This window comes from Protopterus annectens, chromosome 9.part0 (genome assembly GCF_019279795.1).
Source record: "Protopterus annectens isolate FY-2018-M chromosome 9.part0, PAN1.0, whole genome shotgun sequence".
NCBI lineage: Eukaryota > Metazoa > Chordata > Ceratodontiformes > Protopteridae > Protopterus > Protopterus annectens.
The window spans coordinates 309807144-309829844 of NC_056743.1; the positions used below are offsets into that span (position 1 = coordinate 309807144).

General features: G+C 42.6%; 1 protein-coding gene across 1 annotated transcript in view; it reads right to left on the reverse strand.

Annotated features, from left to right (window-relative positions):
• PGGHG (protein-glucosylgalactosylhydroxylysine glucosidase) overlaps nt 1-22701 on the reverse strand; it is a 471557-nt gene that overhangs the window by 410839 nt on the left and 38017 nt on the right. The gene's annotated exons all lie outside the window — the stretch shown is intronic.

Consider the following 22701-nt stretch of genomic DNA (forward strand, 5'->3'; position numbering starts at 1 on the left):
ACGAAACACATCAGAGATACTTCAGGTGCAGCTAACATTGGGTAAGACAGCGATTCAGGTTGTAGCCTGTTATAGGTCCCCAACCATGTTCAAAGACTCCCACTCCATGTTCCTAAGCTCACTGGAGAATATTAGAGTCCAACATAACACTCTCATACTGGGCGAATTCAACTATCCCTCCATTAACTGGAAAAACTACTCATGTACCAATACACTTGCCCAACGTTTCCTGGAATTCATTAATTCCAATGCCCTGGAACAGGTCGTTCTTTCCCCCACTAGAGGCAGCAACATCTTTGACCTGGTCATTACTAACATGGGCGACTGTTGCTCTACACTAATAGTCAACTCCTCTCTGGTTAGATCTGACCACAAACGAATCACCTTTGAAATCTACATCGCTTCCACCCCCCCTCCAAAGGTAACCACCACGAAAAACTTCTCCAAAGCTAACTTTGGGCTCCTAAAAACAGAGGTGGCTTACTTCATGGCACCCATCCAAATGGAGAATAGTTACATGACCGCCGAATCATACACCAATGCACTGTACAAACATGTACACAAATGCATCGATCTCGTCATACCCAATAGAACTAAGACGCTCTCCTCCAAAAAAAGGAAGCCAATCTGGTGGTCCCCTGCCATAATCAAACTCCACAACAGGAGGAGGAAACTGATGCGGAATAAGGTGAAGTCCCAAGACTAGAAAAACTCCCTTATCAGCCTCAACAAAAAGTTGCGATCCCTGATCAAATCCTCTAAAGCTAGCTATGGAAACAGAATTGCAGCAGATAGTAAAGACAACCATAAGGCCTTCTATAGTTATGTAAAGAATCTCCATTGCAATACCCAGATTTGTGCTGAGCTACTGTACAATGGTACCTCCTACACCTAGCCAACAGATATTGCCAATATACTGGCCAACAGATTTAGTGCCAACTTTATCCCCCACAAAGGACCAATCACAATACTGGTAGATTGCCAGGTACCCAGTATTACTGCTGCACAGGTTAAAACAGCAATGTCCAAGGCCAAGAATACAGCTTCTATGAGACCTGACAATATCTCTGGTTGTGTTCTACATGAACTACAGAGTGAACTGGCACCTCACCTGTGTGCCCTGTTCAATCACAGCGTCACCTCAGGCTTCATCCCTACCGAATGGCGCACTGCTATAGTCAGCCCTCTCCACAAAGGAGGAGCGACTACAGATCCTGGGAACTATCACCCCATTAGCCTGACAAGTCTGATAAGCAAAGCTATGGAACGCATCATCATGGACTTAATAAACAAGGATATACGGAATCTCCAAACTCTGGATCCCACACAGTTTGGCTTTGTGAAGGGTAGATCATGCCTGCTCAACTTGGTCAACTTCTCTGAGTCAGTCACCAGAGCTGTGGATGAAGGCAAGGTGGTTCACACAGCCTATCTTGATCTGGCCAAGGCCTTTGATACCATTCCCCACTTAGGAATCATAGAAAAACTCACTAAGCATCAACCCCTATATCACTAGGTGGGTTGCAAACTGGTTCACAGATAGAACCCACAGTGTGAAAGCAGCTGACTCCAAGTCAGAGTGCCAACCAGTCAGGAGTGGAGTCCCACAGGGATCGGTCCTGGGTCCTCTCCTGTTTAGTATCTACTTCTCAGAAGTCCAGGCCAACACAAAGGGACTCTGGACAAAGTCTGCAGACGATTGCAAGTGGGGAGCCATTATTAACTCCCCAAGTGATGTTGACATCCTACAGAAGGGCCTCACTGAGACCAACGACTTGTGTCAGAACCATGGCCTTAAGCTCAATGACAAAAATGTGTAGTCATTCCCTTTGGGAAAAACCCAGTTCCCATGAATTACCATATCGATGGTAGTCCATTGAATACAGAAGGTGTTATAAGAGATATGGGAACACAGGTTGACAGCAACCTCTCTTTTTACCACCACATTGCCACTGTGGTCAGAAAGTCCTTCCATGTGGCTCATCTCATTATTAAGGGTTTTGCATCCAGGAAGAAAGAGGTCTTTGTCTCCCTCTACTCTTCCCTCATTAGGCCAATCATCGAGTGCAATGCCCCATTTGGCATGTACCTCACTAGACACCTGCAACAACTGGAGAGGCCACAAAAGTACCTCACAAAGAGGATCCTAGGCCTTAAACACTTGTCCTATATGGACAGACTCAAAAAACTCCAACTATTCTCTGTCTCATATCGCCTACTTAGAGGCAATCTCTGCTTGACTTACAAAGCCATGTCTGACCCAGCTCTGTTAGAAAGGCTACAGCTAAAGAAATTCTAATCCCTCCACACCACACGCTCCAGAGATCTCAACCTCATTACCACAATCAACAGAACATGCTGGAGGGACAGGTTCATAACCCAGAGACTGCCCATGCTATGGAATAGACTTCCCATACATGTCAAACAGAGCACCTCACTGGCCCTCTTCAAGACAAATCTTGATGAGTGGATGGGAAATAGAAAATTCACTGCGGGCATCACTCCAGTGGCTCCACTTGACAGAGGCACTGGGAACTAAGGTTGGGTGGGACGATGCCAGGGTAATCCTATGGGCTAGGCTTGTAAGGGCTCCAAGGCCATTATTCTAGTACACTCCTATGAACCTACGAGAAGAATTTGAAAGGGATTTAGACAGGTTGAGCAGTATGAAAAATGGCATAAGATTTTCTCTGCTGGGGCACACTGCCGTGCACTTAGTTTTTCAGTTATCTATTTTCCACCTGTAGTTTCATATTTAATTAAATAGTCTTGCTAAACAGCTAAGGGTACATACACAGCTTAACAAAATACTAGACTGAATATGTTGCATTTTCATGGTAGTTTATAAAGAAAATCATCTTGTCTTAGAAAAACAAAACTGGGTGCCTTCTGAAATTCTGGTGACCAACACTGCAACTAGGAGAACAGCAGAATTAAAGGTGAGAATGAGGGAAATGTATGTTAAATCCAAGGTTGTGGCAGCTTGAAGTGCTTTCCCTATTCTAAGGTACAGTGATCTCAGAGTTAGTATGTATAGATAACAACGGTGTTTGATTACAGCTCCCATTTTGCACCAGGAGTGCCCTTTACAACAATACTTCAAACAGCAACTTTCAGAAATCATTTATTTTCTGTTCTGCTCACAATTAAAAAATTCTGAAACATATAACAGCAAGTTGCAGACTTCACTGCATTTCTGTGTGAATAACATTTTACTTTTGGAAGAGCTGAGACTTGCACAATTTTGTCTTGCACTTCTGATAAGAAGCCAAACACAACTTAAATAACCATGAAAGAAGTGTATTAAAATTCAACATGGCAAACATGAGCAGTGATTGGCTTCACCATGTGCATGTGCTGACGTCAGATATTCCAAGTGTAGTCTGTAGCATTTCAATTCAAAATAAAACAGCTCAGAGTCTGATGGAGTTCAGACTAGGTATACTCATGAGGGTATGTCAAAAGTGATGACATTCATGTTTGGGAGTTTAAACTTGAACTTTTCACCTGAAACAGAAAAGAACTTTCATTTCACAGCCTCATCTCTGGCCCTGTGAATGCTCATCACCTAACTGTAGTAACACAGTACAAACTTGACAATCTACTCAGGTTTCCTTATTATCATTACTACATTCCTATTTCTCTCTTCCATCTTTCTTCTGTTTAATGTTACAAATGCATAGTTGCCTAAATTCTCAGTTTAAAAAACCCTTTAGTCAATCGAAGGTACAGTGTATCTTGTTATGTAACAGTACGGAGATCAAGCAACGACAATAATCAAAATTAATTCAAGGCTATGCTATCTTTTACAATATTTGTCTTCCTTGTGACTATTCTGTGAAAAGAGTAAGAAAGTCTTCAAAGTACACCACCACGAGCTTGCTCTGTATCACAGCGATAAAAACACTCTTTATTCGAAGAAAAACAGATGATTCATGATCTGAAGAAGGCTTAAGAAGCCGAAAGCCCTTATCTTAGCTGGGAATTTTGTGTGTTTTTATCACGTTTATTGTTTTTTTTCGAATAAAGAGTGTTTTTATCGCTGTGATATAGTGCAAGCTTGTGGTGGTGTACCTTGAAGACTTTCTTATTTTGTTGTACTGCTTTTGGACACCTTTGGAAGTTGGGGTCGATTGATTTTGTTATTCTGTGAAAAGAGGACAGAAAAGAGGACAGACATTGGAAGTTACTACATAAGGCTCTTCATAGCATGTAATCTTCAAAGAGTGAGTGTGTGTATGCATGTGAGGGAAGTCTAGTCTGCATAGCCTTATAGCCATATCATGCTCTCGGGCCTTTATTATGGTCATGATGTCAGATTAAAAAAATAAACAGATTCCTTTAGTATGTATGGTAATGCTTACTTGTCTTAGGTTCATAGGTTGGTACTCTGCGATCGGCCGTAGGGCCTATACAAGCCTAGCCATGACAATTCCCTGGTGGTTTATACTCACAATGTTTAATTCCCTGGACCCCTGTCTATTAGGGCGACAGACGTGATTCCCGGGGTGAATTTCCTATCTCCCATCCAATTGTCAAGATTCTTTTTGAAGAGGGCCAAAGAGGCACTCTGCTTGACATGTATGGGCAGTCTATTCCAGAGTATGGGGAGTCTCTGGGTCAGGAACCTATCCCTCCAGCATGTCTTGCTCATTGTGACGATGAAGTTTAGTTCCCTGGAGCGTGTGGCTCTGAGGGATTGGGATTTCTTTAGGTGGAGCATGTCCAACAGCTCAGGGTTAGACATGGCCTTGTAGGTTAAGCAGAGGTCGCCTCCGAGTAGGCGATATGCGACAACAGTATAGCTGGAGTTTTTTTAAATGGTCGGCATAGGACATCTGCTTTAGGCCTGTGATTCTTTTAGTGAGATATTTCAGAGGCCTTTCCAACTGTTGCAGATGTCTTGTGAGGTACATACCAAATGGGACATTGTACTCTATAATGGGTCTACTGAGGGACGAGTACAGTGGGACAATGACCTCCTTCTTTCTGGATGAAAAGCCCTGTCATGAGATGTGCCACATAGAAGGATTTCTTCACTGTTGTGGCGATGTGGTTATCAAAGGTGAGACCACTGTCACCTGTGTTCCTAAGTCTCTCATCACACTTTCAGTGTTTAGAGTATTGCCACCTATGTAGTAGTTCATGGGTACGTGTTTTTTTCCAAAGGGGATAACTATACATTTCTTGGCATTGAGCTTGAGTCCATGACTCTGGCATCAAGCATCTGTTTCTGTAAGGCCCTTTTGTAGGATATCTACATCATTTGGGGAATCAATAATGGCTCCCAGTTTGCAGTCATCTGCGAACTTTGTTAGCCAGAGTCCTTTAGTGTTGGCCTGTACTTCAGAGAAGTAGATGCCAAACAAGAGCAGTCCCAGGACTGAACCTTGAGATTCTCCACTTGTCACTTGTCTGGAGCTGGATCTGGAATCGGATATTTTTACAGTGTGTGTTCTGTCAGTAAGCTAATTGGCAACCCATCGAGTGATGTAGGGATTAATGCCCAGCTTGGTAAGTTTATCTATGATTCCAGAGTGGAAGATGGTGTCAAAGGCCTTGGTGAGGTCCAGATAGGCTGTGTGGACTGCCTTACCCTCATCCACGGCTCTAGAAACTGATTCAAAGAAATCAATCAGGTTAAGGAGACAGGATCGTCCCTTCACAGACCCGAATTGGGTGGGGTCCAACGTTTGAAGGTTGCCAATGTCCTTGCTTATAAGTTCCTTATGACTATTCTGTGAAAAGATGACAGAGATTGGAAGGCACTATATAAAGTTCTCCATAGCATGTAATCTTTAAGGAGCGACTTTGTGTGCGTGTGTGTGTGTGTGTGTGTGTGTGTGTGTGTGTGTGTGTGTGTGTATGTGTGTGTGTATGTACGTGAGGGATGGCTACTCTGCATAGCCTACAGCCATATCATGCTCTTCAGCCTTTATTATGGTCACCATGCAGTACTGTCAGATTAAAAAAAATAAACATTTTCATTTAGTATGTATGGTAATGCTTACTGATCTGTTTAGCTTCTCTACTGTCGGTAGTCAGTAATTTGACTTAAAATGTGTCAAAAGAACTGGAAAAGAGAATCACACACAAGCAAAGGCTTTTATTTTCTGGTATGTTCTATGAAACATTTCTGTAAGACTGGGGCCGCTGAGATGACAAGCTAGCATAATAACATACACTTGTAACACTGGATACCATTATCAATAGTAATAAACAATGGCTGTAACTGGAAATGGCCAATTGAATTTTTATAGGCTGTGGATGCTGACAGTGGAATGTAGATAAGGCATGTAATATTAATATGCATGTACATGAGAAAAGAAAGCAGTTAATGTAGCGTATTGCATACTTATTTCCTTCATAATCCCTACCAGACTTCTGAAAGACATGTAATATGCTCATTAAATGATTTGCTAAAGCTATATATATGTATTTTCTCCAGGCTTATTAAGATGCTTAGTACTTTACAAGACCTGTTTTACTTACTAATAATAAGAAAAAGGAGGTGTGACAGGCAGGCCAGGATGAACTGAGAATTACTCCACCTACTGCCTACTAAAAAAAGAATACATCAGCATTTAAAAAAAAAAATTAGAGCCGTATTATAGGAGAGCATGCATATAACTAGAAACAAGTGTAGGTGTGCTAGAGCCTAAAAAGGCTAAACTTTTTTTAAGCAGAAATGTGAAACTGTTAAAAATCTCAAACTCTTGTGGAGGAAGAGCAGCATGCCTTCTACAAGAAATGAGAACAGCACTTCGTTATTGAGCTGTAAACAGCAAGCCACAACTGGGAGTGAAGAATTTTCTAAAAATATTCGCCCAGTCTCATCAGCATTAAAAGAATGTCTTGCCGAGGCCCAGCAATAATGATTTATTCTTTCTCCGTTTGCTCTTCTACTTTTAGAGAACTAACTCTCCTCAGGCACTGAGGATCTTCAGGAGCCTGGCAGCCAATGCTCTGCTGGTCTATATCCCTCATTCATTAAATGCTGTGCATCTAGCTTTTTATTTGCATGTCCCTACTTCATACACATAATCACCCTCTGTCTTATAATTTCTTACCCCAGTAGCGGAAGGAAGCATACTTTGTGCCTTTACGTAAATATTCTCAATATCATTTTTCTTGAACTATGTCTCCCTATATTTGCTTCCAGTGTTGTCAAAAACACCACTGCAGAAAACTGTACATCAACAGATGCTTGGATTCCAAAATATATGTAGCCTCCTCTTCAATGTTTAGCAAGGCTTTAGGCAAGAGAAAGTACAAAAGTACAATGACAAGTCACTAGCTACTGACTTAACATGGACAAAGTAGCTTGCAGGGTTCTGTTCATCATCCAGTATGACTATTTCCAAAAAGTTTCAAGTCATCTCATGAGTGGGGTTATGGAAGACCTCACAGCTTGGTTCTCTCCAACATGTGTCAGAGTCGGACTGGGAAACATTTTCAATTTACCTGTTGCACAAGGTTTTCTTCTAGGCTCAGTGATAGGTCCATTCATTTTTTCAATCACTTTTTAACTCTGCAGTCAGACCTCCACTCAGTCATATTACAGTGTATGATAACTATTGGATTATCTTGAGTTCCAACCCTTATCAAAATAAACTGAACTACAGGCTGATCGGTCTATACTTACATACTGGTTATCTTCCATTAGTCTATTATTTAACTTAAAAAACAGACTAAGTCAATCCTCTTTCATAGTTCAGTGAGACTGAAGCAGGTGCTTTCTAACTGGAGAATACTAGACTCCATTGTTATTTGTTTAAAAATGCACATATACTCAGATATCCTGTAATCTGGATGGATTCCACTTTGACAATGTAGAAGTATTATCTACCAGCTAAGATGTAAAGTAAACAGCTTTTTTTCTGCCTTGGATCCCCTAGATTTTTGGGCTCATAAGCTTACGGTCCTCCAGCTCAGATGTGGTTTGGGTATATGACTAGCCATCGAAAGAAATAAACATTGAAAGGCTAATTATCGAAGACAATTCAGTGAATGTTCATTAATCGAATGTTCACTTCAGTGAACGTGGGAGATGTGGAAAGTAACTCGTTGACCAACACTTCCCTGTCTCACCCAACGCAGTATTTGAAACCCTTTTCTCCACTGTAGTGCAATCCTGGAGTTGGTATATATAAGTTAGGGGTGGTGTGTGGGGTGTGAGGAGCAAAGCCACCACCTGGGTGGGTTTGAAATACTGCAGTGTGTGAGATGGGGAAGTGTTGGCCAACTGGTTACTTTCCCTGTCTCACTGAAGTTTTTCAGAGATAAAGAGAAAAATACCTCCAACAGGCATGTATCTCAGAGAATCCCCATCTGCTAAAATAGCCATGTAAAGCAGAACCCCTCCCTGACCTTATTCAAGCACAAGCTGGACCACTGGATGGGAAATAAAAAAATTTCCCTTGGTCTGACACCTACGTCTCTGATGGATGTAGGCAACTGTTAAATCATATCCTAACTAATATACATGCCTTAAAATAATCTCCAAGACACAATAACTTTTGGGATACATTTGGGTTGCATGGCTAGGCTTATAAAGGCCCTAGTGGTCATTAGCTTAGCATACACCTATGAACAGTTTTAAAGATTTACAGTCATAGTAGTTTGCCCATTGGTCTCCATGATGTTTACTAATTAATCTTTCATATTTTCAATTATCACAAAAATTAGAAAATGCTTGAGGCACAACATTCTTAGTTGTCATACTTGTTTAAAGTTTAAAGATGCCAGCAGACATATTGGAATAAAGCTCTAGATAAAAATATTCAAAGACACCGAAGTCCATTTATTTGGACCAACAGCCTAGCAGGGTTAACAATAACTTACTTTCATCCCATCTCCAAATTGGATCATGGGTCAAGTTGTTTTCAACCTCATATAAATTTGAAGAGATCAAAGAACTAAGAAATCTAAAAAGGTTTCTATGGGTGCAGAAAAGACCCCCATTCTGAGTGTTCTTCTACTGATTTATAGACGATACAAAAGTGATACTAAGATGAAACTGCCCATGATGACTATAATGGAGTCCACCACTATGGCTGTTGTGGCCTCCTCAACTCAGTGGTAGACGCTTTTTTTCTTAACTTATTACATCTCCTTGTCTCTAATCTTTCCTTTTCTCCTTCTACTATTGATGCACTACTGACTTGGACTTCCTGGCTATTTTATCAATTTGAGGTGAAAACCATCTCTATAGTGAAGATACTGACTCATAGCGACACTGGTAAAAAGGATTCAGTTCCACAGACCACCTCTTACTGGTCATTGTTCTCGTAATTCTAATATTTCCAGTGCCTCTTCACATAATTTCTGACAAGCTCTGCTGACACCACTGATATGTCTTCCTGAAATCAGTCTAACAAACATCAGCCTGACAGAGGTTTGTCTATCTTCTGCACTTCAAGTGGCAGTGCAACAGGCATCAGTGCAATTGAGGTTGGTAAAGCAGATATCAGTTTTAATGATGACCCAACATTAGGACTTTGCTCCCCTACCCTGCTGTTAACTAACTCTTTCCTTGGCTGGGGCTCCCACTCAGACCATTGCATTCTTTTCCTCCTTGGCAGATATCAGGTGTACACTGGTTCTACCTCTGCCACTTCTCCCTGAAGTGTTGTGATTAAGATTTATCCTTCAGCCTGTGCAGTCACTACAAATCACAGATATTGAGCATAAATATGCAGTCCAAATCAAATGTCTCATGTTTCTCTGAGACAAACAGGCCTATAATGTGTTGCACCAAAATCAGGCATTTGGACTCAGACTAACTCTTGATCCAGAGTCGGAGGATGTAGATGAAGATGAGTGTGCTTTTCCTCTTACAGCTTATCATGAAGACCATAAGTTTAGAGAAATTCTTTGACTCATGTGGGCAAGAGGGTACTAGACTTCAGAGTAGTCTGTTCATCTCAGAAGAGGTTGCAAAAAGTATGCATTTAGGGCATCTTGAAAATGCCATTACTTAATGCATGGGAATTCTCTGACAATGTCTCTGGTCACTGTGAAGGCTAATGAATTGTTCTCTGTTGGCTAATATTCCCAAGCCCTATTTCAGGGTTTTGCAACAGACCTAAACACCACCATCTCTTTGTAGGTCCAAGTGTCCTTTTCTCTTATGAGGAATCCAAGATGTTGGATGCATTTGGACAGCATTTATTTACATCCTTCCCTTCTTCTCCAAGACTACTGAACTGCCTTGAATACTGTACTTTTGAGGGATTTGTAGGATAACTTGCAACTGCTGATGGGATGCCAGATATAATTTTAAGCAAATTCTCAGGGTTCAGATCTCCAAAACATGTACAACACTACAGTTCATGTATTTATTTATGCCTTGTTGCCTAAGTTAGTCCCACTACACCAGTGACCTCTTTTCAGGGAAGACCTAATACGGTATTCATACTGACTAGGAGAAATTTAACTAGAGCACCTGGGAACTTCCACTACTCTCTTTTGGTAAGTGCCATGGAATTTTTAAAATCCACTTGAGCTACCACCAACTGAATGGAGCCTTGGTTTAATGTCTTATTGAATGGACAGCACACTCAGAAATGCAGTGTCAGTAATGGAAAATTAATCAAACAACTGAGGTATGAACAGAACTCACAGGCTTCTGATTTTCTAGCATCAAAGGTGAGTTTACTACTTGTTGAGTTACTGACCTGCTATGTGTTTTTAACACTATGGACAAGTTAGTTACAGTATTACGATCTGAGACTGTAATATGCAGGACTCCTGAATCTACCAAACATCTTTCACTGACAGTATAAAAGCATTCTTCAGAGATTCCCCTTTTCAGGGTCCCCCACAGTTACGTCTGAAGATATAAGCTCAGCAAGATCCTGCTGACGTGTTCTGCAGAGTCCTACAGCAACAGAGAGAGAAAAGAGAGACTTTGAAGTGTTTAAGTACCTTTTTTTTTGGTTTTTCTTGCTGTTTATTGTTAATTCCGCCTAAACACTTGGTTTCTGGCATTTACTGATACTCTAGAAGCTTTGTACTTATTTACTGCTTGCACTTTAAAAAAGTCATTTTTGTTTTATATTGTATTATTTAATTGTATTTGGCTTCACACTCAAGTGCGATAGCTGTTTCTATACTTTAAAAGTCTTTTTTCTGTTGTATCTGTTATACTTTTGAAAAAAAAAAAAAAAAAAGCAAAAATCTTCCTATTTCCTGCCTTTCTAAGCTAGAAATGTCCGGTTTTCAGATATTTGCTGGTACCTGGACTGTGTTTAAGCTTCTGTGGATAGAAGGAAGTTACTCTGTTCAACAGTGAAAATGGGGAGCTTTGAACAGCCTACCTGTCCTTGGAGGAGTGGTTTCAGCCCAGAAATTGTAGGTTTATTGGCCCTTTTGGGCTAATTTCTCTCTCTTTTATCTTTCTGATATAAAAGCCACATTTGCGCAGTTTTGCGCATAGTGCAGTGGCGGTTAGCTAGGGTAAACTATCCCTGGCTTCACAGAGTCTGCTCTTCAGTTTTTCCCTTAGTACTAGCCAGCTCTTTCAGTTTTAGCACTTGCTCAAAAAATGACAGAAGCACTAATAAACTACAGTAAGCGATCCCCCACATTTGTTGTAGGGAACAGTCAAACTACTCTCCTCCACCAGCTTAACAAGAAAAAGTTCCTCAACCCATTCAGACAAACTAGAAAAAGTTCCTAAACCCATTCAGGCATGTCCAAAGGCCAGTTCCCAGTGTATTATCCTGTCCACCTGATGAATCTGGGCATACTGAGGCAGTGTCACAACTGCCTCATGTACACAGACAACCCTCTCCTCCTAACACATGACACCAAAATCTGCGGGAGATGCACTTACACAGCCAAACTTGAGCCAAAGCTCTCTCCAGCCACGACTGGAACAAACAGTCAAGAAAAGAAGGTAACAACCTGCAATACTACACACAGATCCCACCACACCTGCAACTGCAAATCCCACACACAGATACACAAAAACATACTCAGAGGCTCTAAATAAAAATCTGTGGAAATAACAGAGACCTCCAAAGCAGACACGCAACCTCCACCCACAAACACATCTTAATCGACACATAACCTCCAAAACCAGTGTGCCACACAACCACAGCCCATAAGGCATAACATCATACCTAACACACTTGTAATAGGGTCTCCTTAGTCAGGCACACTGATGTCCCACTCACCAGGCTGGACAAAGAGAAGGTTACTGTCAGCTGCCTGTCGGGCGCCAGAATCCGCCACATCATGCAGGCACTCAGGTCACTCCATAACAAGTAAAAATATGACTCTGTCATAGTACATGCTGGTGTGAATGACCTGAGATGTACCTCCCTGTACTACATGAAAAGAGACAATGAAGAGCTCTCTGATCATGTAACCAAGGCAGGTATGACCCTAGCCCTGAGTAGCATCTTACCATCACCAAGTATGATACCTCAGTACAAGGAAAAAATGATAAATTTCAACAATTGGCTAAGCTTCTGGTGTCACTCAAAGGGGATCCAGTATCAGTCTGCCTGGGACGCCAAGCTCGACAAGCCACAATACTTCGCCAGAGATGGCTTGTACCTGTCACCCCTGGGATTCAGGATATGGGCCAATGCTCTTTCAACCCCCATAGTGCCTTTTTTAGGTAAGGCTCAAAAGACAAACCTATCACCGTAATAAGTACCAGTGACAAAAAACTGAGGGTAATGCTGCTTAACACCAGGAGTTTAAACCTCAAAATGCACTCACTCGAGGCTCTTCTCAAAATGGAGAACATCGATATTTGTGCAATAACTGAGACCTGGTTCAAAGCTCAAAAGAGCACCCCAGTGATTCCAGGCTACAACTCATACCACACATTTCAGCCACAAAACCTGGACCAAAACACTAAGGGAGGTGGTGTATCCATATTCATCAAGGATAACCACACCTCCAGACTAGTTGCAAAGCACGATGCCTCAGAGATCATCCAAGTGCAACTGACAATGGGCAAAACTGCAATCCAGATTGTAGCTTGCTACAGACCACCTTCCCTGCCCCAAGACCCCCACTCATTGTTCTTCGAGGTACTGGAAAACATGAGAGTCCAACCAAACACCCTAATACTGGGTGACATCAATTACCCAAACATCAACTGGGAAAATTACTCAAGCACAAATACCTTTGCCCAACGTTTCCTGGAATATATTAACTCAAATGCCCTGGATCAGCTTATTAACACCCCCACAAGGGGCAAATATATACTGGACCTGGTCATCACCAACATGGGGGACAAGTGCTCCACACCTGAGGTAAATTCCTCATTGGTTAGATCAGACCATAAACTCATTACCCTCAATATCCACATACCACCCCCCCAAGGAAACCACAGTTAAAAACTTCACCAAAGCAAACTTTATGCTACTTAAGACAGAGGTGGCAAACTTTGTTATTCCCATGCAGAATGACAAATTGGTTGAGTCTGCTGTAGCCTACACAGAAGCACTCTACAAGCACTTGCATGAGTGCATGGACCATGCTATCCTGAACAAAACCAAAACCCATTCCTCCAAAAAAAAGGAAACCAGTCTGGTGGACCCCGGCCATAAACAAGCTCTATAATAGAAGGAAGAAATTATTACAAAAAAAAAAAAAAAAAAAAAAAAAAAAAAGAGTAAAAACCCAGGAAGGGAAGAGCTCTCTGATCAACCTCAGCAAAAAGCTAAAATCCCTTATTAAATCCTCAAAGGCGAGCTTTGAAAGAAACATCGCAATGGACACCAAAGACAACCACAAAGCATTTTTTAGCTATGTCAAGAACCTAAATGGCAATTCTCAGATCTGCTCTGAGCTACAACATAGCGGTTCAAAATTCATGGAACCAACCAATATCGCCAATATACTGGCAGACAGGTTCAGTGCAAACTTTACCCCTCCCTCACCCCCTAAAGGGCCCATATCTATACCAGAAGATTGTGCTGCCCCATAATCTCAGACACCCAGGTGAGAACAGCACTTTCTAAAGCAAAAAAAACACAGCATCCATGGGACCAGACAGCATCCCAGGCTGCATGTTACTTGAACTCCAAAACAAACTAATCCCTCACCTAAGTGCCATGTTCAACCATAGCCTCACCTTAGGCTATGTGCCCACTGAGTGGCGCATGGAAATAATCATCCCGCTTCACAAAGGAGGAGCCACCACCGACCCCAGGAACTATCGCCTCATCAGCCTGACGAGCCTTGTCTGTAAGGCCATGGAGCGCATTGTCATGGAACTCATAAACAACAACATTGGGAACCTACAGACCCTGGACCCTACTCAGTTTGGTTTCATAAAGGGCAGGTCATGTCTTCTAAACCTGGTTGACTTCTTCGAGACAGTCACCAAAGTAATTGATGAAGGAATGGTGGTCCACACGGCATACCGTGACCTTGTGAAAGCATTTGATACCATTCCCCACTTGGGAATTATTGACAAACTCACTAACCTAAATATAAACCCCTGCATTACAAGATGGGTTGCTAACTGGCTCACGTACAGAACCCATACAGTGAAAATAGGCAACACTAGGTCCAACTCCAAACCTATGACAAGTGGAGTACCCCAGAGCTCAGTCTTGGGACCTCTCCTGTTCGGTATTTTACTTTTCCTGAGGTACAAGCAAACACATGGGGACTATGGCTAACAAAGTTTGCATACGACTGCAAACTGGGTGCCATAATAGAGACTCCTACTGATGTAGATATCCTTCAAAAGGGTCTCAGTGAAACAGATACATGGTGCCAAAATCATGGCTTCAAGCTAAATGCTAAAAAGTGCATTGTCATCCCCTTCGGGAAAAACCAAGTAACTACGAATTACCACATAGGTGGCAGATCACTTAACACAGAGAGTGTGATAAGAGACCTTGGGACCCAGGTGGACAGTAACCTCTCCTTCGATAACCACATCGCTAAGATGGTTAGAAAATTGTTCTACATGGCCCACCTTATCACAAAGGGGTTTGCATCAAGAAAAAAGAAGTTATTGTTTCCCTCTCCTCATCACTCATTAGACCCATTATTGAGTGCAATACCCCATTTGAGATGTACCTTACTAGACACCTGCAACAACTGGAGAGGCCTCAAAAATACCTCACCAAGAGGATAACAGGCCTAAAACAGATGCCCTGTGCCACCAGGCTAAAAAAACTTCAACTGTACTCAGTTGCATACCGGCTACTCAGAGGTGATCTCTGCCTGACATACAAGGTTATGTCAAACCCTGAATTGCTGGAAATGCTCCACCTAAGGAAAACCCAATTTACCTGAGCTACATGCTCTAGGGACCTTAACCTGACCTCTACAATAAACAGGACTTGTTGGAGGGACAGATTTGTGTCCCAGAGACTCCCTCTGCTCTGGAATAAGGTCCCCATATATGTGAGGCAGAGCTCCTCATTAGCGCTCTTTAAGAAGAATCTTGATGAGTAGATGGGGAACAGGAAATTCACCCCGGGAATCACTTCTGTGGCCCTGCTCGACAGAGGTGCAGGTAAGTAAATCACATGGGAGGTGCAAGCCGAAACATTTTGGCTAGGCTTAATTATGCCCTAGGGCCAACATCCTAGTACCTACCTATGAACCTAAGACTGAGCACATTATTATATTTTAAGAGATATTTGCTAGATGAAGCAAAACATGGCAGCGATGGAATGTATGATACTTGATTTTTTGCTGAAGCAACTGGAATGAAATCTGTGGTCACAACCAAGTGCACCCTTCCCACTATACACAATGCACCCCAAGTAAGATACAGGACAGTCAACAGAGAACCTGGCTCTGCCAAAAACAAACAGTTGCAGTGCTAAGATTAATCTGGATTCCAGAACCCCTCACTGATGGGGATCTACCTAGGATGTTGGCTTAGTGGTCATGATCACTGGCATTTTTAGGGTTGTCACAGGCAGCTACAAGGACATGTGCAACAATTCTTATTTCTAATCAAGACATCTCCTGATGGAGATGGTCATGCCTCACTGTGGGTCACACTCATTTCAGAGGCATGAGAAAGGAGTTAACAGCCCATAGCCATCAGCTAACATGGCCTTTCCAGTCATTCCACTCCTTCAAAGCCCTGCCAGTCATGCCACCCTGGCAGTAAGATCCATTAAAGGAGGAGGTGCAAAAGCTCCAGAAAAAAATATAAGAAGTCCCAATGGACCAATAAGAACTAGCATTTTTTTCTTTTAGATCAAAAGAAATAATGGAGTCAGTGCCACTCTAGAATTGAGCAGACTTTAAACCTTTATTTCCAAGGAATTTTTCTGCATGGTCATACTTTATCTACTCTTTTCACTTCTTTTCAGAGGAGATTGGATATTCTCCTTGGATTACTAAGTTGATCACTTGCCCTTCAGGTTAAAGAAGCAAATAAGAAGGTTTGTCCTCTTGGAAATAGAAGCTCATCACTATCCATATTATACCCTGTCATTCATACTGACTAATGCCACAAGTGTTTTCTCCCCAAATGCATGTTGACCACAGCAACCCAAAGTGTTTCCATGTTAAGGTAACTGACCACTATCAGATGACTCAAGGGACAGTCTCATTTAAGGCACAAAGCATGTGCTTTGCAGTTTCAATCCTTGAAGAGTCACTTGAACTCAGAGTAAGGTGACCAATGGTCCCAGTTTTTCCAGGACAGTCCCAGTTTGGAAGTCTCTGTCCCAGAATCCCAAACATTGTCTTTGGGACACAGAAATGTCCCAGTTTAGACCACTCAGGCTGAATGGTGACTTGGCTTCCCAGGGTGGCCAGTCCCCCTGCTTTTCCATCCTAAGCTGCTCTGGGGACTTTGCGATTTTTCAGGGATACCATTGGGTGTGGGGTAAGGTCAGATACCTTCACCCTAGCAGAAGCCTTCCAGGCCATGCCACCATCAATCAGTCACTCCCTTAAGGACTTCCATCATGGGGGTTTCAGCTTGACCCCACTCACCCAGGCAGGAGCTCTTCAGGCCCTACACCGATCTGCCTGGTGCTCCTGTACTGACTTCTGTCAGGGACAAACCCTACAGTCCTCCCCTTTAACCTGGCCAAAAGACCTTCCCCAGCCATGGCCCCCACATGTCAGGGGACTCCACTGCCTACATGTCTCCTGAAGGCTGTCAAATCATGCCGGATCTCTCATGCCCTTGGACCCTCTCAGGGGACCTTCCCTCCAATTCCGTCCGCTCCTCTAGAACTCCCCTCGGCCACTAAGGGGTAGAGCCTCTCACATGAAGGCTTCAGAGTCCCCTTACTTTCCCATCCAGAGCATCTCTGGGAACTTTGAGATTTTTCAAGGATGCTGTCGGTTATGGGGTGAAGTTGGATGCCTTCACCCCAGCAGGGCTCCTCTGCTGTCCACCCTGAGGCTTCCCTCAAGGGCTTTCATCACGGGGAGTTCTGCCTGACCCCACTCACCCAGGAAGAAGCTCTCTAGGCCCCACCACTGTCCGACAGTTGCTCCCTTAGTGACTTCCATCATGGGGGCTGTGCCTGACCCCGTTCACCCAGGCAGGAGCTCTGCAGGCCCTTCTGCTGTCTGCCCTAGTGCTCCCTTAAAGACTTCCATTGTGGGGAGCTCTGCCTTACCCCCCCTCACCCAGGCAGGAGCTCTCCCAGCCCTGCCACTATCTGCCTCTCTCCCCCTTCCAGACTTCCATCCCAGAGGGGGGCATGGTCCATACCCCCTCACCCAGGTGAGAGCTGTCCTGTTGCAGTCACTTTCCACCTCTCTCTCTCCCTTACTGACTTCCATCGGGACTGACCCACCTCTGGGGTTCCACTTCTACCCAGGAGAGAGAGCTCTTTTCCAGGGTTACGTATTTCCCAGCTGCTGCCAAATCATGCAGTGTCATGCATGATGTTGGAGCCTCTCAGGGGATCTTCCCAGCCTCATGAAACTCTGCTGGGCCACGAAGCCTCAGACAGTCCCCCATCCAGACTTCTGTGACACTGGTTCTCCACTTTGCCTTGCACCTAGGGCTTTCAAACTCACAAAGGAGATGGTCCTGGGTCCCACCGTCTCTGCACTTTTTGCGGCACACCTCAATCTCTCATCCCCATGGTGCCAGGTGCCAGGTGCCAACGAATGTGCATCACTTCAAGCCTCCTGGCATGTGGCCTCTTGCCTTCTGGGTGGTGCTATTCACAGTGTGGCATCCCCACAGTGTCTGGTGAAGGACGGGAGGCCAACCCTCCTGCCCCAGTGCGAGATGACATGGCTGCCCTATCTCCACTCCTATGGGGGCTGGGAGAATGGGACTGCAGACCTGGCTTCCCAGGGCGGCCTTCAAGTGTCCCAATTTAGGTCCTGTAACAAAATGGTCACCTTGACTCAGAGTCATATCTCTTTCCACTGGAGCTTCTGACTTTCAGTAGCCATTCTGTGTTTACCAGAATTGGTTATGTATCTTTACTCTAGAGAAGCAAAATGACACTTCGTTGATGGTATGTCTTCTTCTTCCTGCACCCTATAATAATTAATATATCACAAAGCCACTTGAAGATTTTGTAGTTGTTAACAGCATAGTGGTTACAGAAAGACGAACCATGACTCCCCAATGCCTGTAAAATGATCTCTCTGACTTGTAGAACACATCTAATTTGGTAGATCTATCCCATTAACTTGCTGGCCTTTGTGAATTGCTTATCCAATCTCTCTTCCCAATCCTTCCTAACCTCCTCTGATCGATTCTTATAGTTATTATGCAATATTTTTTATGCTTTACTAATTATTCCTTTCTTAATGGCAACTTCTACTCTAGATTCTACTAAGAACTCTACCAGTGCCAGTCTTTCATTTAGACACCCCTGTTTCTTTCTGTTCTGTTTGTCTATACGCAATCAATCCTAGATATGGAAACAATCTCTAACCTGCAGTCCAAATAAGTTTTTGGCATCTTTCCATTGTATTATCTTTCCTTCTCTAGTTAATCCAGTTATTTGCTCCCAATACCTTGGTTTCTTTGCCACTTTTCTCCTATATTTTCCTGCCCCCTCTTGCCTATTGTCTGTATCCCTAATTGCGGTCATCCCCATCTGCAGAATCTCCTTAATCCCCCTTCCTGTGTTGGCTTAGTTCTTACAAGACCTTCTGTTACTTTATGAATATAATACTCTGTATGATTACTGCTGTTCTCCTTAAAGGTCTGCATCCAAAATCCCAGTCTTTCCCCGTTAGTTGAGCTTCCCCCATTTCATACTCATCTCTTTCCACTTTGAATTATAATTTCCTGCTTGTGCTATGTATAGAAGTCTTAACTGTGTTGCTCCAAAATACCCCTTCAGCTCAACTTGCTGCCCTTTGAATAGTCTTCTCTGCTGTAGTGAACATGAATGTTTCAGCCTTAGAATGAAGAGACCAGTGCTAGGAAAACATATTCAAAGTTTGTGGCATACTCAGGATGCCCAATAGCATATCAATGCACTGGAAACGACAATTGTTCTCTCCTTACAGGTACTGTTACCACATGTTCCTCAAGGTCACACTTTGATTCTGTTAGAAAACATGGTGGTAGTATGACATGTTAAGTGGAGGAGGGCTCATTTCTACCTCTTGCATACAAAGCCATGAGAGTTTGAGTGGGACTTCAAGAACAATCACTTTCTGCAATCCATAGTTCATGGGAACCAAATATCTTAGCCAATAGGCTCATTGGACGTGACCTTTTTGCTGATCAAGAGGTCTTTAAGTTCTTCTACAATCACAGGGACTTTCAAGAAATAGAGCTTATCTGGTGTGCAAACTCTGCTTCACCACTGAGGACCAAATGTTTTAGGTTTTCACCTTGACTCCACCACTTAATGGATCAGCACAGGATGTAATGGTAGCACCATGGCTAAAAGGACCCCTTCATACATTTCTTCCACTTCCCCTTACTCCAAAACGTCTTGAAAAGAACTTATCCAAGGCTGAGGATATTCTGCTGGCTACATATTGGCCCAGACAAATCTAGTTTTACTTCCTTCATCAGTAGCAGGGGACCACTAGTCTGTTCTGCCTTCCTCCCCGCTCTTACCTTCTGACTCACCTTTCTGTGAAATGCTATCCAGATCTACATTTACTGATGCTGATGCTAGGTGTCTGCTCAATTTCCTTTAGTAATTAGGTCTTGGGAATTTTTGAACAGGGCAGTTTCTGTTTTATCTTCTACAAAGATGACTTGTAATGATAAACATGCTATAATATCTGAGTGTAACACACAATTTAGATTATTTTTTCTGCCCCTGTTGTAATGGTTTGAAATTGTCTTTCATAGACATCTGACTCCAGGCTTAGCCTGTGTTCCAACAGAGTTTATATTGTGGCTACTTAAAACTTATCAGTCAAAATTCTCATCTCTTATTCTAAGGTCTGTAAGGCTTTCCATTAGGATTTTATTTCTACAGACCTCTTATTTTTATTTTTTCCAACCACATTTTGTTCTATAAAATGGTTTTCTTATTAGCAGTTAATTTTACCCACAGAATTTGAGCAGTAGGCCCTTGCTGTTAACCCTTTTTTTCCACAAGGAAAAGGTTTCCTTGCATACCGAACCTTTCTTTACACCCAACGTTGTCAAACAGACTACCAAAAAGGTGTTTTTTTTTACTGGTTTTCTTATCACAATATTCTAACCAGGAAATGTATTTCATTTACTGCATGGATTCCCTACAGACATCTCAGGTACCATGGTAACCAAATAAGAACTAGAAAATATGACCAGTTCCCTTTGCAAAAGGCTGGACAAACAAGAAGGTTATTAATTAATGTCTTTTCAAAAGGCTCTCAAACTGCATTGCTTTCTACTATAAGAACTACACTACAAAACTTTACAGTCCCTTCTTAAAGCACATTCCATCAGGACTTTTCAAGACCCTATTTATGCTTTATCTCTTTAATCTTCTTTGAACAACTTTGCAAAGCATTACAGGTTGGATGTCAGCTCCAGGTCTAGGTCCTCCTGTGGAGCCAGACTGAAATGAACAAGTGTATATTCCCACACATTAATTACCCAGAAGGCTTAGCTTGGGGGGGGGGGGCGATGTGCTGTTAGTTCTTACATTTGGAGTTCTATAATACCAGATACAAAAGTTATGGGAAATAACCATAACACTGGCTCTGTGAGCATCACTGAGGCTACAGGAAAAAAAATCCCCTTTATTTTGTACATTTCTTTGCACAATTCTGCTAGGCACAGCCATAGAGTGGTAGGATGAAGGAATGCATTATGGAGCAGGAAAGAAGATATTAGCTGCCTGGGAAAGGGCTGGCCTTTGGTCAACTGGTGCCGTAGGCAAAAGGGCTCCACAGAGCCCCCCACACCATCTGGTTCCCCCATCCTGGTCTACCTACACCATATATTTTTTCTTCCATTTTCCCACAGTCTGTCTTACTTTTCATTTTTTCCTGCATTCATTCAACATATTTTAAAGAAACCATTTCTTTACTACAAAAAAAATAAACAAAATAAATACTGGAAAAGTGCCCCTGCTAGAGCAGTGCCCTAGGCAGCCGCCTAGTTGGCCTATGCCTAAGGCTGGCTATGGAAAGTTCTATGCAATGAGCAGTCATTAACATCTGTAGCTTACATCATGTTAGTTCCAGCAGCCAAAGCAGTACTCACACATCTAGCCTTATGGAAAGTACCTGTGTATTTATTTATATTTGTTAACCAGGAAAGTGAACTGGTCCAAAAACCCTTTTGTGCCACAATCTGGGCCAAAGTGGCAAGACAGAACATACATTGCTTAGACAGGAAAGAAGATCAACACAGCAGTATCAAATACACAACATTGTAATCTATGATAAAGTAGGTACAAACATAGAATGTGCAGGAATTATGAGAGGTAATGACAGTAGCTGAAAGGTGCAGCCGTAGCGTTGTTGCTTCACAGCAAAAGGTTCTCCTGTTCGATTCTTGGCTGGAGTGCCTTCTGTGTGGAGTCTGCATGTCCTCCCCGCGGTCGACTGGCGTTTGAAAAGACATGCGTGAATGGGCGTGCCTTCGCTGAAGGTTGGGGGTCGGGCTGGCAACTCGGCACCATAAAAATATACTGCTAATCATTAGCGGACCGGAGAAACGCTGTGGCGACCCTTAACCGGGAAAAGCCGAAAAGACAAACAACAATGACAGTAGCTGAAACAGTTCATAAAACTGACATATAATGATTGTGAGGATACATCATTTCTCTCTTCCATAGGAATGTATATTCACTTTATGCTGCAGTAGCTAAAAATTCAACAGAGAAGGTTTTGTGCTTGTTAGTACCATGCCCACCAATGTTTCTTGAAACTTTGCAACTAAACTTTTTTATTTTCAGATAATCTTTTAGTTTTAGTTTGAAGCTAGTCAAATTATCTAGTTGTCTTATGTCACATTTATATAACATCTGAAGGGAATGACCCTAAGATCAGTAAGGAGACAGGATAAAGGGAGAGCTACCTCTGAATGCTCTAAGAGAGGAAAATGGAAGGTGTCAGTCCAGCTGAGGACACTAAAACAAGTTATGCTGTATAATACCAGGGGAAAAATTAATCACAGAGGAGGAATTCAAGTTTTTCAGACTGTATGGAAGCTAACTAGTCAGCAGTAGCTATAGTTTATATCTAATGGTGTTCCTACAAAGGACTGACAAAAATCAGGAGGAAACAGTTTTACATCGTGGATACTTTCTGATGTCATATCATTATTTCTGATGACAACTCACTGTTGGAGCTGTGCAT